This window comes from Spea bombifrons, chromosome 10 (assembly GCF_027358695.1).
Source record: "Spea bombifrons isolate aSpeBom1 chromosome 10, aSpeBom1.2.pri, whole genome shotgun sequence".
NCBI lineage: Eukaryota > Metazoa > Chordata > Amphibia > Anura > Pelobatidae > Spea > Spea bombifrons.
In genome coordinates, this window is record NC_071096.1 from 30,646,883 (window position 1) to 30,653,280 (window position 6,398).

Genomic DNA, 6,398 nt, shown 5'->3' on the forward strand with positions numbered 1-6,398 from the left:
AGGAATTTACGTGAGATTTCCAGAAATATAAATTTGAATGTGGTATGTGTTAGAACAAGAGCTTATGCTTTAGCACTAAAGGGTTAAAGGCTTAATGTAATGTGAGGAAGCTTTACCTTACTTGGATAAGAGGAGCAGACTCCAAGCAGAAGTGGCATATATGTGGAGCAGACTCCAAGCAGAAGTGGCATATATGTGGAGCAGACTCCAAGCAGAAGTGGCATATAAGTGGAACAGAAGTGGTAGCGGTCAATACAGTGAGGGAATTTAAACATTCATGGGATGGGCTTCTGGTTCCTGAATCTAAGACAATTAAGACTGATTAAGGTTAGAGATTTTGCAGCTGGAAAAACCCGTAGACTTAATAGGCTGAATGGTTCTAATTAGATGTTAAATTCTTGTTTCTCACTCTAATTCAAAAGTTTGTTTTTAGCGAAAATGTAATTTTTACAGAATACAAAAACCAAAGTATACTATTTTGAGTTTTTTGAGGTTGCTATGTAAAAATGATTTGGTTGACTAAAGTAGCCCAGAGACCTCAGACCATAAAGTTAGAGAAGAAAATGATGAGGTGCAGAACGACAACAGCTTATATAAAACAAGTCATATTTTCTCATTTTTTTTCGCAGTGGGATTTAATTACAGAAAAGTCGTTGACCAAACAAGCAGTGCCAAATATAATAACGCCACTTACAATCTCGGTTCATGTTTTATGGATGCGTACGAAGGCACTTCACTCATGATGGCTTACGGTACTTAGTATTTTTTTTTTTTTTATGAAAGCATTAAAGAACATTTCTCCATAATTTACCATAACATTTGCCCAGCGAAGGTTGAAAAAAAATGTACAAATTTCATACTGAATGACAAACAAATTAATGAAAGAAACATTATGAATTCTTTGAAGCACAAACAAAAAGTCCGCAGTTAAATTTTTTAACAAGTTGGAGTCATTAGTTAAACAAATTCTGACAGCTTTGCTTTGCTTTTTCAATCACACATCCATACAACAAAGACATGATTTGTGAGTGAAGTTTAATAGGTCCCACTGCATATGATAATTCTTTTCCAACAGTCATATCCTTCAGTATAGATGTTAAAATGTCACTTGCTATTAATCTATTCCACTTTATGATTAGACTTGCATGGAAACAACGAGTGTGTTCGCAGAAATAATAAATAACTATCCCATTTAATTTACTACACGTCCCCAAAATTCCATTTAAAACATTAATTCGCGGTTTTATGTCTGAATTTTCTTCATGCTATGTAACATCTGGAAAACGATGGCATATCCTTTTTGTTATTGTTACTATTTCGCCATAGGCTGTTAAAACCCACAAGATTGTTCTTTAAAGATCACTAAATTGAGGATTTTTATAAACTAAAATTGACTATTGTAACGAGGCATGAAAGCATTTCTTTTGAAATCCATTTCTGTTCCCACATGTATATAAAAAATAGATTTTAATAGATTTATTTAATAAATAAAGCTCATAACATTGCCAGTGAATTCTTCACGCGACCCAATGATAACAGTAGACTTGTGGATTTTTGCTTTCCTTTATACAATGAATGGCTACACCATGACGAAATGTTTGGATTTCTCGAGTGGATTTTATAGGCTTCAGTCCCTTTATTGTGTTTATGTTAGCTGAAACAGTTCCTGGTGATAGTGTGACGGTATGGGGGAAATGGTCAGTATTGTATCCATTTATATTGTGTTGGCAAAACTTTATAAATATAACTAACTCAATTGGTTTTATTTACTGCAAAGAAGAATTTCTAGTTGTGATGTCAGCTCCGTGACATCATTTTACATTCTAAACGACCAACCCCAGTGACCTTCTGCTGCAGAGGGAACTTGATTGGCCCTGTAATTGAAACCAAAACACTCTTGCAAACTGTCCTGTCAACACTTCCTTTAGTGAATAGACTACGACTAGGCATCAGAGGAAAATCAGAACGTAATATATAGGTTTAACAGACAGTAACAAAAAGTGTCTAAGAAAAATTCTGGTCATGTGTTTGTCACGATCCCGGCCGGAGTCCGTTACGGAGGGACTCACAGCGCCACGTTCCCGTACAGAGCGCGTCGCCCGAGTACCCGTTGCGTCACGGCCCCGTCCGGGACTCATCGCCCGGGTGCTCGTGGCGTTGCGCTCCGGTTGCGCCTACTACCCGGTACCGACCTCGGCTTGATTCCTGACCATGTTACCTGCTTACTCCTGACCAGGATTATCTGACCATTATAGACTGATCCATTTCTATCCTGCATACTGGTTTCCACGCCTATGCAAACGTAACAGTGTTATGGAGATGGAGATAAGATGGAGACTAAGATATGGAGAAGGATTTCAAGCAGTGGCTTGAAAAGAAATCTAAAGTTGTCTTACTAGGCTGCCCTAAAATGTGATATAGTGATGACGGCCACAGGGAAATGCGTCGGCCATAATGGTTTACATTTCGTACACATTACTTCCAATTAGTTGTTTAACCTCTGTGGTTAACTTAGGAACATATCGTATTTTAGTGCAGCCGAGTGAAGCAACATTAGTTTTCTATCCAAGCCATTGTTTGTTTATCTTGCTACCCCCGCAGCAGTAGCGCAGAGTAATATTTCATTAGAGGTTTAGTTTTAGAGTGATCTGAGGTAGGATTTTAGTATGGATATGTCTGTCAATGCAATAATTAACTTTAGCCTTTTTTCCCCTTTTTCTGCATGTAACCCCTTGCACCCTGGCCTTAATTGTTTCCTGGGGAGGTTGGATTTGCTAATACTTGACAAGCAGCACCTGTAACATAGTAATGAACCCTGGTGCCAGACCCATTAACTTAATTTATATTGAATATATGTTCCGACACATGAAATCAAATTAATTTGGTCAATCTTACGGGATAATAACAAACGATAGGGTCATCAGCCTTCTTAACCAATCAACTACCACAGTCGTTTTGTTTTTTTGATATATTATAGTGCATTAACCCCATTTAGTGAAATATTCTTAGAGCTGTGTTTGAGGCAGAGCAAAAGAGGCCCATGTCAACTGGCCCTTGGACTCCTCGAAAGGCAATATAGGTGGCCCTCTGTGAAACCATCAGCACTGACCTCTGTATTCATGTTTTATCTCTTCTAGCCTGCACACCACCTGCTTGTCCGGTCGGTGGGATAGGACATAACCCATCGCCCAGCACCAGGTGGCATGCAGCCTTTGAACGTGGAAAACTCGGTGGAAATGCAAATGCAAAGAACTCCACTCACACTCGGATTCAGATGAGAATAGAGATGCACATTGGGGAATCTTATCATAGGCCCCGTTAGCTGTATGGACAGCCCGGAATTTTCTGCATATTTTGAAACATCTGGGTTGTGGAATACAATGGCAAATGGTCACTTTGTCGGTGATAGAATTTATATATATTTACTTTGTTTATTTTATACTACATCACGCCCACGCTAAATATATAACAAGCGAATAATTACAAATGCAGTCACAAATTATCAAAACTTTTTCTCAGTTTTTCTTAATCAGGGAGCACATTTTAATAAATCTGCAGCATATTATGAAAGCTCATAGAAATATTTTACTAATGTGAGAAAACAACAGGATCATTAACACCTAAACACCTCCCGCACAAATGAATTCCATACTAAGAGGTTTAACAATATTTGTAAATTATTCAATTTAATTGGCTGTTTTATTTGCGTAATATCTTCAAATATTTCAGCAGTGCCGTACTCTAAGTTATATAAATTATGACATCCTAATTGCAATTTGAGAAGTGGGTTAAAAGGCGTTTTGCAGTGGCTTTTAATAAATCTGTATTTTATTTTGTATTTTCATAGCTCTAATACGTTACAGATACAATAGTGGAAGTTGTCTCCAGATTTTGGGGACCATGTAATATTTCTTCCTTGATCAGGGTACAATATACATTTTCTTGGTACAGTTTTTTCCCGACAACATAAATGGCAAAAGGCATTTTCTACCAGAAAGCAAAGGCAACTTCAAATAATTTTTATAGTACAGGGGATTTTTAAACCTATTTTTGTTATGTTTCTTTTGTTTCTCTTATATGTGTGTCCCCCATTGTGATGATGTTTGTTTAGGAGAAAGGGCAGAGTGAGACACTGACATTTTACCGAGCGCCTTTATGTGTTTGTGCTCGATTTATGGCCAAGTTGTAATCAACGCAAATACTAAAAATAAACACACTTAACACGCTAAAAAAATAAAGTAAGCTATTTTTTAGGCGTGTTAGAAAAAAATAAAGCTGGCTACGTGTTAATACTAGACAAGCACAACCGTAGGTTTGGAACATTATCAGGGCCACCTTTAAACATAGTGGGACTCGAGGGAGGAAGCATTGTGGCAGGTCTGCGCTAGGAGACTCTCAGAGATCCATTGGACCATTGCGGCTGTTGAGGACACCCGATGGACAGAGGCCATGGGCTGCTAAGGGAAGCTTGGCTATGCTGCCCCTTTTGCCCTGCATTAAAGACAGTCCTGAACATCATTAAGGAAACTTCGCCTTTACCACTTTAGGACTATGGAAGGTTTTGCGTATTGTTCAAAGCATCATCTTCGATGACCTTCAATGGGAGAACCCATAGTCCAGTTAAGCTTGCTCTCTTGTACAGTCAGGACAATGCCGAAACAATAAAGAAACGTAACTTAATTGCGGGCATACGTTTCATTATTGATTGCACATAAAATGTATATATAAAAGATTACAGATTTTTATTTTGGAGATCAGTATGTGTTGTTATTTCTACAAGGAGCTACCCCGTCAGCTGCCTAATTGGTTCTTGTTGATCAGTGTGGGTTTGAAATGAACATATGCAAATGTGAAACAGATTTATCACAATGTTTGTGTATTTAAACCACTGATTTTTGTGAGTGATTGGCTCTCTAAAACATCTTGTTTTAGGCCGGGTAAAGCCCGAGGGTCATCCTTATTCCTGGACATTAGAACACACTTGGCTGTTATCAATTTAATTGTGAAACTCAAGAAATTCAGTTTTTTTTTTCTTCTATGCATTATATTTTTATTTTTTTAACTACAAAAGTAGTGGTGACTGTGGATTGTGGGAATTATAGTTAAACGTTAGTTGTATGTCCTAACTCTAACAGTATATATGTTTTCAAGGTTGAAGATGATTTGTTTTTGGGTTACCCAATTGATTATTAGCAATAGATTTAATAACCATAGAAATTTATATCAAATGGAATTGGATATTCAATGTCACTTTAACATTATAAAATGTGCCAGAATGCACTTTTATCGTATGCATCAATCCAATCTGTTCTAATAATTGCATTACCATGGTATTTGCTCGTAACAACAAAGTTGTTTGAAACTATAGAAATTATGCGTTGTGTCTCCTTAAAACTGGAAGCAATTTTTTCTTTAGGTTTTAGTTAAAGTGATGGAACGATTGCAGCTGATTGCATGGGTAATGACACCTTTGCATTGTCTGTTTTGTAAAAAAGTAGTGGAAAAACAATATAATGTATAATTTTAAATAATTACCCAGTTAAGTAAGACAGAGAATCACTAAAAGCTTTAGAAAAAAAAAATGTTAACTCTTCAAGAAAAGTTTTAAAAGAATTTCCGACTTTTCAGATTCAGAATTAATTTTTATGTGCGATTTTACAGCAATGTATTCTTTCAAATTGGAAAAATAGCTTAAAAAAATTGATAAAAAATCTTCTAGTCAATAATATTTGGTCAACCCTGTGAGGTTGCTGCAAACTATTTTGAAACATAACCTCATCTGATGGATTTGCTCCACAACAAGACCAAAGAATTAGAGTTATATGCCTGGTACTAAAGAGAATGCTTGAAATTTATTTGTAAGATACATGAGATTCTAAACGACAATAAAAAAAAAAAAAAGAAGAAAATATTAATACAATTTTAACTAAAATTAATTTCTAGAAAACTTTTTCCTAAATTGAAATAAGAAAACTTCCTTTCACGTAATGATTGTTTAATGTCAAGATTCTCCGCTCGTATCTCTTGTGCGCTACACGGCGTGATAAACATAAATCTTGCTTTAACTTTCTATTTTTTTTTTGTTGTGTATCAATTAATTCTGATTGAATATACGGCACGCCTGTAATCAAATTCAAACTATAATTGCATGATCTCACACTGTCTTTTCTATATTCTAAATATTTAAAACTTTTTTTCTCAAGGCGGTATGAGGTCCGCAGGAGGAAGTCAATAGCTTTCATCTTGATTTATAGAGAAGATGATACAAGTTTAGTCTCACAGCTTGCAGCCCATTTTTATGCTAGATTGCTGCCCTCGGCATATGTTCGTAGGCAGGTTATACATAGACGATTGCAACTTTCATTTAGTAAACACTGCCTACATTGAATGGAAGCTGA